The sequence below is a fragment of the Manis javanica genome, chromosome 8 (genome assembly GCF_040802235.1).
Source record: "Manis javanica isolate MJ-LG chromosome 8, MJ_LKY, whole genome shotgun sequence".
In the NCBI taxonomy this organism is placed as follows: Eukaryota; Metazoa; Chordata; class Mammalia; order Pholidota; family Manidae; genus Manis; species Manis javanica.
The window spans coordinates 122,326,777-122,349,054 of NC_133163.1; the positions used below are offsets into that span (position 1 = coordinate 122,326,777).

At 40.7% G+C, this 22,278-nt stretch overlaps 1 protein-coding gene and 1 long non-coding RNA gene across 7 annotated transcripts in view; one reads left to right on the top strand and one right to left on the bottom strand.

Moving 5' to 3' along the window:
* Nucleotides 1-8,514, bottom strand: part of EDC3 (enhancer of mRNA decapping 3) — a 73,715-nt gene extending 65,201 nt beyond the window's left edge. The window contains exon 1 of one of the 5 annotated variants that reach the window (XM_073212192.1): nt 8,403-8,514. The gene's annotated coding sequence lies outside the window, so the exon portion shown is untranslated. Of the gene's footprint in view, nt 1-814; nt 1,007-8,088; nt 8,283-8,402 lie in introns of those variants that run through there. The other 4 variants (XM_073212188.1, XM_073212189.1, XM_073212190.1 and 1 more) reach the window with 4 other exon arrangements.
* Nucleotides 8,415-22,254, top strand: LOC140843209 (uncharacterized). 2 transcript variants are annotated; one of them, XR_012120807.1, is made up of 4 exons: nt 8,415-8,546; nt 21,355-21,459; nt 21,664-21,869; nt 22,203-22,254. It is a non-coding gene; the product is annotated as an uncharacterized lncRNA (long non-coding RNA). The 2 variants fall into 2 exon arrangements; XR_012120806.1 differs by having other exon boundaries at nt 8,467-8,599.
* Nucleotides 22,255-22,278: the final 24 nt, after the last annotated feature.

The window sequence follows — 22,278 nt, forward strand, 5'->3', positions numbered from 1 at the left end:
TTTAAGTACTAATATATATTCAAGTTTATACTGTTAATAAAAGAACTTTAATAGTCTTAAAATATGTATTCCAACAGTGATTCAAGATGGTGGCATGAGAGGTGAAACAGACAATAGCTCCCAAAACCACATATAATATGAAAATGTAGTTAATACAACTAATCCTAGAAGAGCAACAGGAAAGAAGGCTGCACCAGACTGCATACACCTGGAGGACAGAGCCGACTTCACAAAACAGGGTAATGTACCAAAGCCTTGATTCATCAGGACCCAAGCCCTTTGCCCCCCCAGCTCACTGGCGGGAGGTAGAGAAACAGAGCAGGGATGGGTTGGGAGCCTAGGACTGCTGAACACCCAGCCCTGGAGATCTGCTTTGGGAGCACAAACCTACACTGCATGGTGCTCTGCAGATTAGTGGGGTTGGAAAGCTAAGACAGGAAGAATACTTGGACAGACTGAGATTCTAGCCATTTGCGGAGGACAGGGATCCACATATGGCTGCTCTGGGACGAAGAAAAGGCAGGCAGTCTGAGAGGCTTCCCAGCAGCAAGAGGGCTGCTGAAGGGGCGGGATTTTCATGAAGCCTGCTGTGCGGAAGAAGGGATAGGTGGACAAGGTTGTCTGGGCGCGCTCTGCCCAGCAGGTTGGGAACTTTGAGGAGCTTCAGGTGCTCCATCCCCCCGGCTGGCTACTCAGCTCCCAGGCCCCGCACTGTGACATGCAGCCTGCAGAGCCTTCCTGCTGGCAGGCTGGCATCAGATTGCAAACCAGCAGTCCCTGCCCTGGTGTCAGGCCAGCCAGAGGGATAACCCACCTATGGCAACTACAGATGCAAAGCACAGAGGCTTACTCCTGTGTGCTCGGCCCACTGGTTCTGACAGTGGAGGCAGGCACTGCAGCCGGGAAGCAGGACACGTCTCTTTCCTCCACTCAGGCACCAGCACCGCTCCCTTGCGAACCCCATCATCACTCCAGGGGCTGAGCAGCTCCAGAGACTTGAACTTCTGGGAACTAGAGGGCTCCACATACAAATAGGAAATGTCAAAGGAACCTGGTTCAAACAAAAATCTCACAAACACCAGAAAAAGGGCCAAATGAAACTGAACTCACCAATCTTCCTGAAAGAGAGTTAAAAATAAAAATCATAAACATGCTCATGGAGGTACAGAAAAATACTCAAGAACTCGGGGATGAAATTACGATGGAGATTCAATCATTAAGATATTCCATATCTGAAATGAAACATATGATGGAGGGATTTAAAAGCAGATTAGATATAGTAGAAGAGACGGTAAATGGAAAAGAAATTAGAGAAGAGGAATACAAAGAAGTTGAGGCACAGAGAGAAAAATGAGCCTCTAAGAATAAAAGAATATTGAGAGAACTGTGTGACCAACCCAAATGAAACAATATTCACATTTATAAGGGACCAGAAGAAGAAGAGAGAGAAAAAGGGATAGAAAGTGTCATTGAGGAGGTAATTGCTGAAAACTTCCCCAATCTGGGGAAGGAGATAGTCCCTCAGGCCATGCAGGTGCACAGATCTCCCACCACAAGGTACCCAAGGGAGACACTACCAAGACATATAATAATTAAAATGGCAAAGATCAAGGATAAGAACAGACTTTTAAAAGCAACTAGAGAGAGAAAAAAGATCACATACCAAGGAAAACCCATCAGGCTATCATCAGACTTCTCAACAGAAACCTTACAGGCCCAAAGGGAGTGGGATGATATATTTAATGCAATGAAACAGAAGGGCCTAGAACCAAGAATACTCTACCTGGCAAGATTATCATTTAAATTAGGAGGAGGGATTAAACAATTTTCAGATAAGCAAAAGCTGAAAACATACTCACACAAACCACCTCTACAGTGTATTTTGGAGGGACTGCCATAGATGGATGTGTCCCTAAGGCTAAATAGCTGTCACCAGTAGAAATAACACTACAGTAAAGGAAGTTGAACAATTAATTACTAAGCAGATGCAAAATTAAACCAACTATCCCCAAAGTCAATCAAGGGATAGAAAAAGAGTACAGAATATGATACCTAATATATAAAGCAAGGAGGAGGAAGAAAAAGTTGGGAAAAAAAAAAGAACCTTTAGGTTGTGTCTGTGATAGCATACTAAGTGAGTTAAATTAGACTGTTAGATAATAAGGGAATTACCCTTGAACCTTTGGTAACCACAAATCTAAGGTCTGCAATGGCAATAAGCCCATATGTATCTATAATAAGCCTAAATGTAAATGGTCTTAATGCACCAATCAAAAGACACAGTCACTGAATAGATAAAAAAACAAGACCCGTCTATATGCTGCCTACAAGAGACTCACTTCAAACCCAAAGACATACACAGACTGAAAGTAAAGGAATGGAAAAAGATATTTCATTCAACTAATAGGGAGAAAAAAGCAGGAGTTGCAATACTTGTATCAGACAAAATAGACTTCAAAACAAAGTAACAAGGGACAAAGAAGGACATTACATAATGATAAAGGGGTCAGTCCAACAAGAGGATATAGCCATTATAAATATATATGCTCCCAACACAGGATCACCTACATATGCAATACAAGTACTAACAAAAGTAAAGGGGAAATAGAAAGTAATGTATTCGTATTAGGAGACTTCAACATATCATTCACTCCAAAGGACAGATTAACCAACAGAAAATAAGTAAGGAGATAGAGGCACTGAATAACATATTAGAACAGATGGACCTAACAGGCATCTACAGAACACTCCACCCAAAAGCACCAGAATACACATACTTCTCAAGTGCACATAGAACATTTTCAAGAATAGATCATATACTAGGCCACAAAAAGAACCTCACTAAATTCAAAAAGATTGAAAGTGTACCAATCAGCTTCTCAGATCACAAAGGTATGAAACTATTAAAAAATTACACAAAGAAAACAAAAAAGCCCACAAACACAGAGGCTTAATAGCATGCTCCTAAATAATCAATGGGTCAATGACCAAATAAAAATAGATATCAAGCAATATATGGAGACAAATGACAACAATAATTCAACACCACAAAATCTCTTCAACGCAGCGAAGGCCATGCTATGAGGGAAATACACTGCAATACAGGCCTACCTCAGGAAAGAAGAACAACCCCATATGAACAGTCTAAACTCACAATTAACGCAACTAGAAAAAGAAGAACAAATGAGGCCCAAAGTCAGTAGAAGGAGGGACATAATAAAGATTAAAGCAGAAATAAATAAAATCAAGAAGAATAAAACAAGAGAAAGAATCAATGAAGCCAAGAGCTGGTTCTTCAAGAAAATAAACAAAATAGATGAACCCTTAGCGAGACTTATCAAGAAAAAAAGAGAGTCTACACACATAAACATAATCAGAAATGAGAAAGGAAATATCACTACAGACACCACAGAAATAAAAACAATTATTACAAAATAATGTGAAAAATTATATGTTAACAAACTGGATAACCTACAAGAAATGGACAACTTTCTAGAAAAATACAACCTTCCAAGGCTGACCCAGGAAAAAACAGAAAATCTGAACAGACCAATTACCAGTGAGGAAATTGAATTGGTAATAAAAAAAACTGCCTAGGAACAAAATTCCTGAACCAGATTGTTTCACTGCTGAATTTTATCAGACATTTAGTGAAGACCTAATACCCATCCTCCTTAAAGTTTCCCAAAAAGTAGAAGAGGAGGGGATACTCATAAACTCATTCTATGAGGCCAGCATCACTAATTCCAAAACCAGGCAAAGACACCACAAAAAAAGAAAATTACAGACCAATATCGCTGATGAAATTGATGCAAAAATCCTCAACAAAATATTAGCAAACAAATTCAAAATTACATTAAAAAGATCATCCATCATGATTAAGCAGGATTTATTCTACGGATGCAAGGATGGTATAACTATCGAAAATCCATCATCATCCACCACATCAACAAAAAGAAGGACAAAAACCACATGATCATCTCCGTAGATGCTGAAAAAGCATTCAACAAAATTTAACATCCCTCATGATAAAAACTCTCAACAAAATGGGTATACAGGGCAAGTACCTCAACATAATAAAGGCCATATATGACAAACCCACAGCCAACATTACACTCAACAGTGAGAAGCCAAAAGCTTTTCCTTTAAGATTGGGAACAAGACAAGGATGGCCACTCTCCCCACTTTAATTCAACATAGTTCCAGAGGTCCTAGCCACTGCAATCAGAGAAAACAAAGAAATAAAAGGCACCCAGATTGGCAAGGAAGAAGTTAAACTGTCCCTGTTTGCAGATGACATATCATTCATAAAAAAACCCTATAGAATCCACTCCGAAACTACTAGATCTAATATCTGAATTCAGCAAAGTTGTGGGATATAAAATTAATATGCAGAAATCTGTTGCTTCCTATACACTAATGATGAACTAACAGAAAGAGAAGTCAGGAAAACAATTCCATTCACAATTGCATCAAAAAGAATAAAATACCTAGGAATAAACCTAACCAGGGAAGTGAAAGACCTATACACTGAAAACTACAAGACACTCGAAAATTACAAGGACACTAACAAAAGGAAACTCATCCCATGCTCTTGGCTAGGAATAATTAATATTGTCAAAATGGCCATCCTACCCAAAGCAATATACAGATTTGATGCAATCCCTATCAAATTACCAACAACATTCTTCAACGAACTGGAACAAATAGTTCAAAAATTCATATGGAAACACCACAGACCCCGAATAGCCAAAGCAATCCTGAGAAGGAAGAATAAAGTGGGGGGATCTCACTTCCCAACTTCAAGCTCTACTACAAAGCCACAGTAATCAAGACAATTTGGTACTGGCACAAGAACAGAGCCACAGACCAGTGGAACAGAATAGAGACTCCAGACATTAACCCAAACATATATGGTCAATTAATATATGATAAAGGAGCCATGGACATACAGTGGGGAAATGACAGTCCCTTCAACAGATGGTGCTGGCAAAACTGGACAGCTACATGTAAGAGAGTGAAAATGAATCACTGTCTAACCCCATACACAAAAGTAAATTTGAAATGGATCAAAGACCTGAATGTAAGTCATGAAACCATAAAACTCTTAGAAAAAAACATAGGCAAAAATCTCTTGGACATAAACTTGAGTGACTTCTTCAGGAACATATCTCCCCGGGAAAGGGAAACAAAAGCAAAAATGAACAAGTGGGACTACATCAAGCTGAAAAGCTTCTGTACAGCAAAGGACACCATCAATAGAACAAAAAGGTACCCTACAGTATGGGAGAATATATTCGTAAATGACAGATCCCATAAAGGCTTGACATCCAAAATATATAAAGAGCTCATGCACCTCAACAAATAAAAAGCAAATAATCCAATTAAAAAATGGGCAGAGGAGCTGAACAGACAGTTCTCCAAAGAAGAAATGCAGATGGCCAACAGACACATGAAAAGATGTTCCACATCGCTAGTTATCAGAGAAATGCAAATTGAAACCACAATGAGATATCACCTCACACCAGTTAGGATGGCCAACATCGAAAAGACAAACAACAACGAATGTTGGCAAGGTTGTGGAGAAAGGGGAACCCTCCTACACTGCTGGTGGGAATGTTAATTAGTTCAACCATTGTGGAAGGCAGTATGGAGGTTCCTTAAAATGCTCAAAATAGACATACCAGTTGACCCAGGAATTCCACTTCTAGGAATTTACCCTAAGAATGCAGGAGCCCAGTTTGAAAAAGACAGATGCACCCCTATGTTTATCACAGCACTATTTACAATAGCCAAGAAATGGAAGCAACCTAAGTGTCCATCAGTAGATGAATGGATAAGGAAGATGTGGTACATATATACAATGGAATATTATTCAGCCATAAGAAGAAAACAAATCCTACCATTTGCAACAACATGGATGGAGCTAGAGGGTATTATGCTCAGTGAAATAAGCCAGGCAGAGAAAGACAAGTACCAAGTGATTTCACTCATATGTGGAGTATAAGAACAAAGGAAAACTGAAGGAACAAAACAGCAGCAGAATCACAGAACCCAAGAATGGACTAACAGTTATCAAAGGGAAAGGGACTGGGGAGGATGGGTGGGTAGGGAGGGATAAGGGGGGGGGGAGAAGAAAGGGGGTATTATGATTAGCATATATAATGTGGTGGGGGGATGGGGAGGGCTGTGCAACAGACAGAAGACAAGTAGTGACTCTATAGCATCTTACTATGCTGATGGACAGTGACTGTAATGGGGTTTGTGGGGGAGGCTTGGTGAAGGGGGGACCCTAATAAACATAATGTTCTTCATGTAATTGTAGATTAATGATAACAACAACAACAAAAAAAATCCTACATAAACTCTTTCAGAAAATAAAAGAGTAAGGAGCATTTTTCCCAAATGATTTTATAAAGATAGCATGACTCTGCCAAAAACATCGTAAGAAAAAAAAAAAACTCAAGACCAATATACTTGATGTACATGGACACAAAAATTCTTAACAAAGTGATTCTGAATATACCTGAAATGACAAGGGGAAAAGGAATCACTCACACCAAGACAATCAAGTGCACTGTATCTTCAGACTGCCAATAAAAAACCACTTTTTAAAATTTGACAAATTCTGACTCCATTCAACTTCCACCCCAAAACTAATTTCCTTTTACAAAATACCCAAACCTAAACCTAATTACCCAGGTGTGGGCCAACCAGTGATGGGATCAAGTGAGGTACTTCCTTTCGCATTCTAGGTTTTATATTCTCCTGATGTCCACTACTGTAGGTCACATCGGTTCTTCTCACAGGCTAACCACATCACTGATTCACATGACTGACATGCCATATCCTTTTATTTCACAAACCTTCCTAAGGTCCATCTCTACTATCATTAACTGATATAACTGAATTTTTTAACCCAAGTGAAATTCCTCACTTTATATGACCCTTCCAATTCATTAAACTGCACTGGGTAAATCTTGAGATTAAGCAGGTGATACTTTCTCTCTTAATAAAGGCAACAAATTTGATAAGCACACATTTCAGATAAGACTTAAAATACATATGGTATATAAAGGAAGTGACAAAGCCTCAAATTAGCTCTCCAGAATCCTAGCAGTAAGTTATGTCCATAAATCAAACCTCTCCAGAGACAGATGTTCAAAGATCATCTAATTTTACCACAATCTAGTAAATTCTCCATCTTACCAATCAGGTCATCATAAAAGATTGAATAAATGCCTGGCTAAAATTCTGAAAAACTCTCACTATCAGTAGTACACTCCTTTGAGACACAAATTTGGAAGCCCCGTCCTGTTGCTCTGGCTGAATTTGGAACTCTAGTACCCCTGCTCCTCTGGCTGATGAGAACAGAAAAATGACACATTTTCCACTTTACTTCAATTATGTTCCTCACCTGCAGCTGCAGGATGTTAGGACACCGAGCTCTGAATTGGGACATTCACTGAAAATCAACTTGCCAAGCAAGGAAGGACTATGCTGCCCACACACCAAAACACAAACCACTCAACATGTCAATTACCGATAAATTCACTATCACACACTGAGTACTGATAATAAGCTCCGACACCAATCGCAGGGAAGAATCTGGGGAAGTCCCCAAGATTCAGAAGTTGCACCCTGGCAGGGATTATTAATTTCTCTGCCACTTTTCCCTCTCAGACCTCAGTTCACCTCTGTCCTCAAGCTATCAGTCGTGGATGTGGCATTCGCTCGCCCCGCCACCCTAGACCATTGTGCAAAAGTAAAGTGAGGCATGGAGTAATGGGTGGGCGAGCTGCAGCAGCCATAAACAGTGCTAAAACTTAGGCTACGCCTTGGGTCATTTATGCCTCACACCCTGCACAGTTCCCAAACTATCAGGAATCCTCCTGTGCTCAGCCTCGCGCCCCCAATCATACCCCTGGTACCTGGCCCCTGAGCACCCGATGTGGCCCGCAGCTCCTGCCCGCCTCTACGAAGGACTGAAAGGCCTGGAACCCCGAAGCCTAAAAGCAAACACGTCTGCAAACCCGGAAGCCCCCTCCCACGAGCACCCACAAACGGGCCGCCTGCCCTCGCTCCCACCTCCACGCCGTCTGGCCTGCGCCTTCTCCACACACCACGCCAAGCCGAACGCGCAACACCAAATAACCCAGAGACTGAGGGGATTCACACTCACCCCCGCAGCCGCGGTCACCGCCGCCGGAAGCTCCCCGCGTCTCCTCGCCACCGTCTGAGGTCACTTCCGGCGCGACGCCTTGGAGACCGGAGGGCAAGCCCTAGGGGGGCGGGGCGCCCGGGAATTTCAGAGCTTGGGAAGCAGCCGTTCGGAGCCGAGCCCGGGCTGCCATTTTCCCTGCCCCACCCCCGCACTCCCCCCGCTCCCCAGCTGCACTTACTCGATCGGGTGGAGTAGTGGGTGGAGTTGGGCTCTTCACCACTCTCGGCCCAAATACCCGGGGTCCTCCGCTGTCATGCAGTCTTGATGAGTCTCTCCTTCGCTAATGGCTGAACACGAACGGAGGACGTTGGGGAGGATGGGGGTAGGTCTGGGGATGTGGACTCCATCTTCGATCTGTTGCGGCTGTGGGATGCAGTAAGTAAGCCCCTTTGACGGCTTAAAGGGGACAAGAAATTGCCTTTGCGGTTGATCTTCAAAGTTTCTCAGCTCCTTTTGGGGTTAGTGCCACCCAGCCTATCTTGACGCGCCGCCGCCCCCGCACCTTGGTACAGTCCATGGTACATGCGAAAATGCAACTCTCCTCTCCATAGCATTTTAGAGCCCTGATAGTCTTGATTTTGGACAAAATAGGCGTTTGCCAAGACTGAGGGTAATGAAGAATTTGAGGGCTTACAGTTTGCAAGGTCGGCTTGAAGCCTGATACCTGGTTTGGGAGCCACTGCCTGGGCAAGCAGTATAGAGTAGGGCATTGGTTCCAAACTTGGCTCTACAAAATCAGTTGAGGAACTTTATTATAAAATTTTCCTCTTTGCAGGGAATCCCCTCCCTTACCTTATCACCAGAGATTCAGTTTTAGTAGTCTGGAGGAGCCTTAAGAAGCTATTATTTTAAAGATTCCTTATAGGCAATGTTTTTGTTTTTGTTTTTACAAATCAGCTGTAGTACTCTGGAGATAAAGTAGAGATGACAGCTAACAAAAGTTGCTGTGAAGTTAAACGAGATAATGTGAATCTGAACATGGTTGATGTTCCTGAAAAGGTGGTTAATTCTCTTGTGTCTTCCTTCGGTTAGGATTCTACAGTCCATTCCAGATGACTTTTTAAACTCACAGGAGAGTCAGTCTTCCATCCTGTGGTGGTTCTCTCCTGCAGGCATTGCTGTAGCCCAGAGGTCAGCTGGGTGTTACATCTACCCTTCCATCACCTTTTGTAGTGCCTGCCAAATAATAGGTGCTAAAATAAGTGTCTGTTGAAGGAATGAAAGGATTGTCCTAAGACCCCCTACATATACTTTCCCCAGAGCTCAACCTGGGAAGCTCTAGTCAGATCTGAAGTCCTGGTTAGTTAGCCATTAAACTTTGGAAAAGAGATCAACAACTCCCTTAAATCCACTATGAACTGCTTGGCTTAGAGAATTATGCCTCACTGTTTTTGAACTTTGACCTCATGGATGGATCAATCACCCAGTCTTTTAAATCTTTTAATGCTTTTGAGCATTATTGTTTTTCTCATTTGGCCTATAGGGAGTGGCAAATACATTCATAATTGGAAAAAGGAACATTGTTTTCTCTAAATTGTGTTTCCATTCTTTGTCTAAAGCTGGTCATCTGAGAAAAGATTCTGAGAAAGAGTTGTTTCTCTTCCTGACTTGAACACAGAAAAATTGCTCTCATTAAGTTCTTTCAGAAACCACAAGCCAGTGGCATCCTGCAAAAGTTGTTAAAAATACACATTCTAGGCCTTACTAGCAGTCTGTTTCAGTAAGCCTGGGGTAGGATTCAGGAGTCTATATTTTAACAAGCTCCTCAGAGAGCTCTGATTCTGGTGGCTAGAAGACCATACTTTTGGAACCACATCAAGTACTTTGCTTAACATTAGATGGAAAAGCCTCCTAGGACTACCATTCCCTGCCCAAGCCTCCTGCCACTCACCTCATGCCCAAGCCACACACACAGAAATGAACAAGTTCACTCCTCCAAAGCCTAAGTTAATCTTTTCTCTTCTTGCCTTTTACCCTGGGTTCTGAAGGCTGCTATGCTAATGCATATCCAGGTTTATGTAAGAGGCATGTTCTCTCAGTAGAATCTAGAATTTCGTGCATTCATTAATTAGACAACAAATTCAAATTAAGATCAGCATTGTGGGCTAAATAGCTGTCACTAGAGGAAATAAAATCACAGTAAAGAATGTAGAATAATTAGTTACTAAACAAAAGCAAAATCAAATCAACTATGCCCAAAGTAAGTCAAGGGATAGACAGAGTACAGAATATGATACCTAATATATAAAGAATGGAGGAGGAGGAAGAAAAAAAAGAACCTTTAGGTTGTGTTTGTGATAGTATACTAAGTGAGTTAAATTAGACTTAGATAGTAAGGGAATTACCCTTGAACCGTTGGTAACTACAAATCTAAAGCCAGCAATGGCACTAAGTACATACCTATCAATAATCACCCTAAATGTAAATGGTCTAACAGCATCAAACAAAAGACATAGAGTCACTGATAGGATAAAAACCAAGACCTGTCTATATGCTGCCTACAAGAGACTTGCTTCAAACCCAAAGACATACAGACTAGAAGTGAAGGGATGGAAAAAAATATTTCATGCAACTAATAGGGAGAAAAAAGCAGGAGTTGTGGTACTTGTATCAGACAAAATAGACTTCAAAAAATGGATGTAATAAGAGAGAAGGGCATTACATGATGATAAGGGGGTCAGTTCAACAAGAGGATATAACCATTAAAAATATCTGTGCACCCAACACAGGATCACCTACCTAGGTGAAACAAATACTAACAGGATCAAAGGGGAAAATAGAATGCAATGCATTCATTTTAGGAGACTTCAACACACCACTCAGTCCAAAGGACAGATCCACCAGACAGAAAATACATAAGGACACAGAGGCACTGAACAACACATTAAAACAGATGGACCTAATAGACATCTATAGAACTCTACATCCAAAAGCAACGGGATATACATTCTTCTTAAGTACACATGGAACAACTGTTCCATTCTTGATGTGATCAAGAATAGATCACATACTAGGCCACAAAAAGAGCCTCAGTAAATTTACAAAGATTGAAAGTGTACCAACCAGCTTCTCAGACTACAAAGATATGAAACTAGAAATAAATTGCACAAAGAAAACGAAAAAGCCCACAACCACATGGAGGCTTAACAACGTGTTCCTAAATAATCAATGGATCAATGAACAAAAAAAACAAAAAAAACATAGATCAAGATGCAAGGATTCAAGATGGCAGCGTGAGAGGTGAGACAGGGAACTCCTCTCAAAACCACATATAATGTGAAAATATAGTTAATGCAACAAATCCTAAAAGAGCAACAGGAAAGAAAGCTGCACCAGACTGCACACACCTGAAGAAAAGACCAGACCTCACAAAACAGGGTAACGTACCAAAGCCTGGATCCAGTGGGACCCAAGCCTTTCTCCCACCCCAGATCACTGGTGGGAGGAAGAGAAACAGAGCAGGGATGGGGTGGAAACCTAGGACTGCTGAACACGCAGCCCTGGAGATCTGCTTTGGAGCACAAACCTACATTGCATGGTGCTCTGCAGCTTAGTAGGGTTGGAAATCTAAGACAGGCAGAATACTTGGACAGAGATTCAAGCCCTTTGTAGAGGATGAGGATTCACATCCGGCTGCTCTGGGACAAAGGAAAGGCGGGTGGTCTGAGAGGCTTCCCAGCAGCAAGAGGGCTGCTGAAGGGGCGGGATTTTCATGGAGCCTGATGTGCGGAAGAAGGGATAGGTGGACAAGGTTGTCTGGGAGCGCTCTGCCCAGCAGGTTGGGAACTTTGAGGAGCTTCAGGTGCTCCATCCCCCCGGCTGGCTACTCAGCTCCCAGTCCCCGCACTGTGACATGCAGCCTGCAGAGCCTTCCTGCTGGCAGGCTGGCACCAGATCGCAAACCAGCAGTCCCTGCCCTGGTGTCAGGCCAGCCAGAGGGATAACCCACCTATGGAAACTACAGATGCAAAGCACAGAGGCTTACTCCTGTGTGCTCGGCCCACTGGTTCTGACAGTGGAGGCAGGCACTGCAGCCGGGAAGCAGGACACGTCTCTTTCCTCCACTCAGGCACCAGCACCGCTCCCTTGCGAACCCCATCATCACTCCAGGGGCTGAGCAGCTCCAGAGACTTGAACTTCTGGGAACTAGAGGGCTCCACATACAAATAGGAAATGTCAAAGGAACCTGGTTCAAACAAAAATCTCACAAACACCAGAAAAAGGGCCAAATGAAACAACTCACCAATCTTCCTGAAAGAGAGTTCAAAATAAAAATCATAAACATGCTCATGGAGGTACAGAAAAATACTCAAGAACTTGGGGATGAAATTACGATGGAGATTCAATCATTAAGATATTCCATATCTGAAATGAAACATGATGGAAGGATTTAAAAGATTACATGTAGTAGAAGAGACGGTAAATGGAATAGAAATTAGAGAAGAGGAAGACAAAGAAGCTGAGGCACAGAGAGAAAAAAGGATCTATAAGAGAAAAGAATATTGAGAGAACTCTGTGACCAATCCGAATGAAACAATATTCACATTATAGGGGCACCAGAAGAAGAAGAGAGAGAAAAAGGGATAGAAAGTGTCATTGAGGAGGTAATTGCTGAAAACTTCCCCAATCTGGGGAAGGAGATAGTCCCTCAGGCAATGCAGGTGCACAGATATTCCAACACAAGGGACTCAAGAAAGACAATGCCAAAACATATAATAATTAAAATGGCAAAGATCAAGGATAAGGACAGACTTAAAATCAGCCAGAGAGAGAAAAAATATCACATACCAAGGAAAACCCATCAAGTTATCATCAGACTTCTCAACAGAAACCTTACAGGCCCAAAGGGAGTGGGATGATATATTTAATGCAATGAAACAGAAGGGCCTAGAACCAAGAATACTCTACCTGGCAAGATTATCATTTAAATTTGAAGGAGGGATTAAATAATTTTCAGATAAGCAAAAGCTGAGAGAATTAACCTCACACAAACCACATCTACAATGCATTTTGGAGGGACTGCTATAGAAGGAAGTATTCCTGAGGCTAAATAGCTGTCACCAGGGGAAATAAAACCACAACAAAGGAAGTAAAACAATTAATTACTAAGCAGATGCAAAGTCAAATCAATTACCTCCAAAGTCATCAATCAAGGGATAGACAAAGAGTAGAGAATATGATACCTTATATATAAAGAATGGAGGAAGAAGAATAAAAATGTAAAAGAAAGAAACTTTAGGTTGTGTTTGTGATAGCATATTAAGTGAGTTAAATTAGACTGTTAGATAATAAGGGAATTACCCCTGAACCTTTGGTAACCATGAATTTAAAGTTTGCAATGGCAATAAGTACATACCTATCGATAATCATCCTAAATGTAAATGGTCTGAATGCACCAATCAAAAGACACAGAGTCACAGAATGGATAAAAAAACAAGAAACTCACTTCAAACTGAAAGACATACACAGACTGAAAGTAAAGTTATGGAAAAAGATATTTCATGCAACTAATAGGGAGAAAAAAGCAGGAGTTGCACTATTTTGTATCAAATAAAATAGACTTCAAAACAAAGTAACAAGGGACAAAGAAGGACATTACGTGATGATAAAGGGGTGAGTCTAATAAGGGGTTATAACTATTATAAATATTTATGCACCCAACACAGGATCACCTACATATGTGAAACAAATACTAACAGAATTAAAGGAAATAGAAAGCAATGCATTCATTTTAGGAGACTTCAACACACCACTCACTGCAAAGGACAGATCAACCAGACAGAAAATAAGTAAGGACACAGAAGCACTGAACAACACATTAGAACAGATGGACCTAACAGACATCTATCTATAGAGTATTCCACCCAAAAGCAGCAGGATACACATTCTTCTCAAGTGCACATGGAACATTTTTCAGAATAGACCACATACTAGACCACAAAAGAGCCTCAGTAAATTGAAAAATATTGAAATTGTACCAACCAACTCGTTAGATCACAAAGATATGAAAGTAGAAATAAATTGTACAAAGAAAACAAAAAGGCCCCCAAATACATGGAGGCTTAACAACATGCTCCTAAATAATAAACGGATCAATGACCAAATTAAAACAGAGATCAAACAATATATGGAGACAAATGAAAACAAGAGCACAATGCCTCAACTTCTGTGGAATGCAGGGAAGGCAGTTCTAAGGGCAAAATGTATAGCAATCCAGCCCTATTTAAAGAAGGAGGAACAATCCCAAGTGAATAATCTAAATTCACAGTTATTTAAACTGGAAAAAGAAGAACAAATGAGGTCCAAAGTCAGTAGAAAGAGGGACATACTAAAGATCAGAGAAGAAATAAATAAAATTGAGAAGAATAAAACAATAGAAAAAATTAATGAAACCAACAGCTGGTTCTTTGAGAAAATAAACAAAATAGATAAACCCATAGTCAGACTTATTAAGGAAAAAAGAGAATCTACACACATAAACTGAATCGGAAATGGGAAAGAAAAAATTACTATGGACACCACAGAAATATGAAGAATTATTAGAGAATACTATGAAAAACTATATGCTAATAAACTGGAAAACCTAGAAGAAATGGACAATTTTCTAGAAATACACGACTTTCCAACAATGATCCAGGAAGAAACAGAAAATCTAAACAGACCAATTACCAGCAATGAAATTGAACTTGTAATCATAACCCAAGAACAAAAGCCTCGGACCAGAGGGATTCACCGCTGAATTTTATCACACATTTAGAGAAGACATAATACTCATTCTCCTTAAAGTTTTCCAAAAAATAGAAGAGGAGGGAATACTCCCAAACTCATTCTATGAAGCCAACATCACCCTAATACCAAAACCAGACACAGACACCACAAAAAAAGAAAACTACAGACCAATATCCGTGATGAAAATAGATGCAAAAATACTCTACAAAATATTAGCAAACCGAATTAAAAAATACATCAAGAGGATCATACACCATGATCAAGTGGGATTCTTCCAAGGATTGTACAACATTTGAAAATCCTTCAACATGATCAACCACATCAACAAAAAGAAAAACTAAATGCTCATGATCATTTCCATAGATACTGAAAAAGCATTCAATGAAATTCAACATCCATTCATGATAAAAACTCTCAACAAAATGGGTATAGAGGGCAAGTACCTCAGCATAATAAAGGCCATTTGTGACAAACCCACAGCCAACATCATTCTTAACAGAGAAAAGCTGAAAGCTTTTCACCTAAGATAGGGAACAAGACAAGGATGCCCACTCTCCCTGCTTTTATTCAACATAGTACTGGAGGTCCTGGCCATGGCAATCAGACAAAACAAAGAAATACAAGGCATCCAGATTGGTAAAGAACAAGTCAAACTGTCACTATTTCCAGATGACATGATATTGTACATAAAAAAACCCTAAAGAATCCACTCCAAAACTACTAGAATTAATATCTGAATTCAGTAAAGTTGCAGGATACAAAATTAACACACAGAAATCTGTTGCTTTCCTATACACTAATGATGAGCTAACAGAAGAGAAATCAGGAGAACAATTCCATTCACAATTGCATCAAAAAGAATAAAATACCTAGGAATAAACCTAACTAAGGAAGTGAAAGACCTATACCCTGAAAACTACAAGACACTCCTAAGAGAAATTAAAGAGAACACAAACAAATGGAAATTCATCCCATGTTCTTGGCTAGGAAGAATTAATATTGTCAAAATCGCCATCCTGCCTAAAGCATTTGACAGATTCAATGAAATATCTATCAAAACACCAACAGCATTCTTCATTGAACTGAACAAATAGTTCTAAAATTCATATGGAACCATAAAAGACCCCAAATAGCCAAAGCAATCCTGAGAAGGAAGAATAAAGCAGCGGGGATTTCACTTCCCAACTTCAAGCTCTACTACAAAGCCACAGAAGAACGTTTGCTGTCATTTTCTTTGGTCACATTAAATCCATAGCGAACTTGCCCAGGGCTGAAACCCATTGGCAATACACAAGTTTCATTCTTTTTTATGGCTGAGTATTATTCCATATTAGCTGGCTGTGTACTAATGCAGATGAAAATCAGTTACCCTTCCTGAAAGTTCTCCTGAATAATCTGTACTGGCCTCATTTTAGAAGCTTCTGAGTGTCTTTTTAAGGAAGCAGGGTATAATTTAGTTTCCATAAAAAAAGAGACACTTTTGTAAGAAGATGCTCAACATCAGTAATTATCAGTGGAAATACTTCATCACTAATTCCCACAGTGGGAATACTATGACTAGAAAAGGGCCAAAGCTTATCCCCGACCTACGTGAAGTTATATATGACCCAACTTGTGCTCTAAAGGCCCCAGGAAACTAGTCTAAATTCGTTAGCTAGAGTTGTCAGAGACATTCAAACAACCTATAGTTTCCTCTTAGTCAACTAAGGGGAAATTTGGACTACAGCAAATACTAATTGCAAACCTATGTAAATACTACAGGGTAAATATATAAAGCTACCTGGCTGTCCAAAATAGGTCCAACCGGATTTGAGGACATTTTTGATTGCTGGGATTTAATAATCTAAGTCCTTGGCTTCCAGATCTTTCAAAAGACTTACAGTCATTTTGAATCTGGTAATTGCCTATGCTACAACTGGCCCATATAGCCTGTCTGGAATCTTAGGTACCAGTAGAGCACAACTAGTAAGGCAGTCATTGCCACATCAGATGGTCCAACAACTCATCCTATAATAGAAGAAAAGATTCATGCTGGCTCAGTTACAGACTACATTCAGTGGGTGCTTTTCTTAATCAGCAAATTGATCTTATCAGCAAAACCTTGGCAATGATGAAAATCTGGATATAATGGATAAATGTCCTGAAACCTAACTTTGTCTGTACTTGACCAAAAAGGAGACCTGGGCAAGAGCAGCTCCTTGATAGCTGGATCTGACCTGATGCCCACAGCTGGACCTTAGTATCGTCATAAGCTGTTCTGATGCTCATAGACCACTTTGTTCTCTTCTTCTCCAGTTTTTTTCTCCCAGAAAAACAACATCTTAAAAGGTTATTCTGAGAACATGATAAAATGATACTAAATAAGGCTGCTTTTCATAGAAACAGAAGTAGAATGGCTGTGGGGAGGGAGAAACAGGGAGCTAGGGAGATGGGTGGTGGGAATGCCTGTATGACATTATGAGTGTAATTAATACCACTAAACTGTAGCCTTAAAAATGGGTAAGATGGTCACTTTTACATTACCTATATTTTATACCTAAATGAAAAGAATGGAAAAAGGCAAGGCCACTTCCTAATTTTGTCTAAGCACAGATGAAAGCATGATCCCAGTGCTGCCCACCGAATGCCCACTCACAGGCTTGTCCCCACTTTCTAACAGCATCCACTCTAGAACTAACCCTCCCCTAAATCACTCAACCAAAGCCCAAATCATATAAATTTTTTCTAACATCCTCCAATTGAGACACCACAGTTCCCTGTGATGTACATTTTCCCTCACTGCAATGAACAATAAACCCAAAGTTGTTTAATTGCAGGTGTGCTCTTAGTTATTTTTGACTGAAGGGCTTTAACAACATATATTAATTACATTTCTAAAAAGCAAAGAGCAATCCAAGCTATTCATATGTTTTTCTTCAAGCAAGCACCCTTGAGCCACACCTAGGTTAAGGAATAGCGCCTTATCAAGCATCCCAGAGGTCTTTCATACGTCCCATTTCAATTTATAACTCAATTTCAACTCATTTTATAACTCACTTCAATGTATAACTCCCCTCAAAGGTAACCACTCTCTATGAAGAAATTCAGATGGCCAGCAGGCACATGAAAAGATGCTCCACATCACTAATTATAAGGGAAATGCAAATAAAAACCACAATGAGATATCACCTCACACCAGTTAGGATGGCCAGTATTGAAAAGACTAAGAACAAATGTTGGCGAGGATGCAGAGAAAGGGGAACCCTCCTATATTGCTAGTGAGAATGTAAGCTAATTCAACCATTGTGGAAAGCCATATGGAGGTTCCTCAAAAAACTAAAAATAGAAATACCATTCATTTGACCTGGCAATTCTACTCCTAGGAATTCACCCAAAGAATATAATTTCTCAGATTCAAAAAGACATATGCACCCCTATGTTTATTGCAGCACTATTTACAATAGCCAAGATATGGAAGCAACCTAAGGGTCCGTCAGTAGATGAATGGATAAAGAGCAGGTGGTACATACACACAATGTAATACTACTCAGCCATAAGAAAGAAACAAATTCTACCATTTGCAACAACATGGATGGGGCTGGAGGGTATTATGTTCAGTGAAATAAGCCAGGCAGAGAAAGACAAGTACCAAATGATATCCTTCATTTGTGAAGTATAACAACAAAGCAAATCTGAAAGAACAAAACAGCAACAGACTCACAGACTTCAAGAAGGGACTAGCGGTTACCAAAGGGGAGGGGCTGGGGAGGGTGGGTGGGGAGAGAGAGAGAAGGGGATATAGGGGTATTATGATTGGCACACATGATATGGGGGAGATCAGGGGGAAGACAGTGTAGCACAGAGAAGGCAAATCATGATTCTGGCATCTTACTACACTGATGGGCAGTGACTGCAAAGGGGTATGGGGAGGACACGATAACAGGGGTGAATGTAGTAACCACATTGTTTTTTCATGTGAAACCTTCATAAGAGTGTATATCAATAATACCTTAATAAAAAGTAATAAAATTAAATAAAATTTCAAAAAAGTAACCACTCTCGAGACTCTTACAGTAATCGTTTCCTTGTTCTTACAAGATTTAGCACCAAGTGTGTATTCTTAGACACTGTAGTTTAGTGTTGTTCATTTCTTAAAATTTGATATATTTTTAAGGTATCATTGATAAACCATCCTATGAAGGCTTCACATGAGCAACATTGTGGTTCCAACATTCACCCATATTATCAAATCCCCCCCCCACACCATTGCAGTCACTGTCCTGATATCAGTGTAGTAAGATGCTGTAGAGTCACTACTTGTCTTCTCTGTGCTATACTGCCTTCTCCGTGATCCACCTACATTATGTATGTTAATCATAATGCCCCTTAATCCCCTTCTTCCTCGCTCCCCACCTGCCCTCCCCAACCCCTTCCCTTTGGTAACTGCTAGTCCCTTCATGGAGTCTGTAAGTCTGCTTCTATTTTGTTCCTTCAGGTTTTGCTTTGTTCTTATGCTCCACAAATGAGTGAAATCATCATTCTCCGCCTGGCTTATTTCACTGAGCATAATACCCTCCAGCTCCATCCATGTTGTTGCAAATGGTAGGATTTGTTTTCTTCTTATGGCTGAATAGTATTCCATTGTGTATATGGACCACATCTTCTTTATCCATTCATCTACTGATGGACACTTAGGTGGCTTCCATATCTTGGCTATTGTAAATAGTGCTGTGATAAACATAGGGGTGCATATGCCTTTTTGAATCTGGGATTTTGTTTTCTTTGGGTAAATTCCTAGGAGTGGAATTCCTGGGTCAAATGATATTTCTATTTTTAGTTTTTTAAGGTTGATACATCTTTTCAGTCTTTTTAAATCTACAAGTTTCCTATCTCTTTCTTTTCTTTACAGTCTTTCTGTTGAAGATCCCAGGTCTTCTGACTTGCAGAGTTTCCCAAAGTCTGAATTTTACTGATTGTACCCTTACATCTCCATTCAGCATGTTTCTTCAGCCTCTGTCTTTGTCGCAAACTGGCAGCTGGCTCCAGAGGCTCAGTCAGATTCTGGTTCTTTCCCTTTGGCAATACCATAGGCAGGGCTGGGTCCTTTCATCAGGAGGCACAGTCTAGTTTCCTCTCTTTTTATGATGCTAGCAGTTGCTGGGCACAGTGCCCAGATCCATTAATTTATTGGTGACTGCAAAATCATCACATTTGAATTCTCTTATTTCTCTTTGGTTTATTAATTGAACCACTTTTATGAAGAGACGCTTCTTCTTGTCTACTATTGAATTATCTGTAGATACAGTTCATACAGGAAAGGTAGGTAAACACCTAATTCCTTGCCTTTGTTTTTCACTTTTCAATATAATGCACTGGTTTTCCTCTGAAAGTGATCAGCTCATTTAAAAATATGTATATATGAAGTCATGGGTTCAAACATATTTGATGGGTTTTAAGCAACGGCGGTTATTATTACTGACACTCAAATTGTCCTGTCTGTGGCCTGTTGGAGCTTCTTCAGTTGGCTTCTGGATGGCTTGATCCACTCCTGGTAGTTTTTATGGCTTCTTGGCCCTCTGGTACGAGCAAGTGTCCCAGGCTCATCTTTTACATTTCCTGCCCCAGGTCCTGTCCTGGCTAGTAGTCCACGCATTAGGGATGTTCATTCCTATGAGCTGGCCATTGTTTTTAACACTTAGAAACATATATTCATAATTATATATTAGATATGATAATGCATATTTTTTTAACTTAACCTTTTCTATATTACATCTGTAGCTCCTTTCTTTCATACCAAAAATCCTGGTCATCAAGGATACAAAAGATGGTGAATTAGAATATATATTAATTGCTCATTGTTATAGCCCATGTTATACTATAGTCTCAAAATAGCAATACTAATATTACCATTACTAATATATAGGTACTGAGAACAGTTACCTAAATTGTTTTACATATGCTGTCCCCATTCTTCCCTCACTCTTTTTTTAGAATGGATGTTAGCAAGCTTCTTTTCTTACTGTTTTAACCATTTTAAATGGCATAATTCAGTGATTCTTTAGTATATTTACAAAGTCATACAGCTATCTAATTCTAAAATATTCCCATCACCCCTAAAAGAAACGCTGCACCTCCCATTCCCCTCACCCCCATCCCCCAGAACCCACTAATGTACTTTCTGCCTCTATGGAGTTGCATATTCTAGACACTTCACATAAATGGAATCATACAGTATGTGGCCTCTTGTGTCTGGCTTCTTTCATTTAGCATGATAATTTAGAGGCTCACCTATGTTATAGCATTTACTACAAGTTATTTTTTAAGTGAAAAAAAAATTCAGTGCTAGAATGACTAAGCACCAAATTCCTCATCCCCCTATGCAAACAGGGCCTCTCCAGTTGACTTCAGCTCTTTCCTTGCAGTGGCCTGAAACCCTTGGGGAGCCAGAGCTACTTACCCCTGCCAGAAAGCACAGAGCATGAATGGCAGCTGCTGGCCACTGCATAAAGCTTCAGGAAGAAAGCTAGGTTGGTGGTCACATCCCAAGATGTGTTTCCCCTCAGTACCTTAGAATAGCTCCTGGCTATATGGGTCCAGCCTCTGTCCCCACTTGGTACCACTACTCTGCCATCCTAGATAGACAGGGGCTTTCAGTGTTGAAATCTGAGCCCCAGTCTGCTTATGGTTATGGGGCTCAACAATCATAGTCCTTGCTCTCCTTCTGTGACCAGCTTTGGGTTCGAATATGGCTGCAGGACCTGAATCAGGCATGACAGTGAGGAGCAGACCACAACTTCTGAGCTGAGAACCTCTCTCCTACCCTGCCAGTGTGACCACAGTCTACCTTCTTGGACTTGAGCATCTAATGCTGTGTGATCCAAGAGAGACCACTTCTCAGCCATCAAGGAGGGCTCTGTGCAGATACTCCTAAGACCTGGTAACCTTTCCCAGCCCCCACTTCCACACCCACACAGCCCCCACTGGCTCTGGGCCCCCCTACTGTGTGCATCTGTCTGGTAGAGCCCTGATCACAATGAATTGGATGATGTGTTCGTGAGCCGATTCCCCCAACCAGCTTGGAAGGATCTTGGAGGTTGGGACTGTGTTTTATTCACCTTATACCTTCAGTGTCCTTCATCAGTATGTGATCAGTTAGAGAAGGAAAAGGCAGTGAAGCAGTGGAGTCTTGTGCCCCAGTCGCACTGCGAGCTTCCCAAGAACAGTGGCGTCCCCTCTTCTCCACCTCCTCTCCCCCTGCCTCCTCCGACAGTAACACCCGACAAGAACTTGGGCTCAGAGTAGGTGTGTGGATGAGTGATGGCTTCATTCAAGGTTCAAAAAATCAC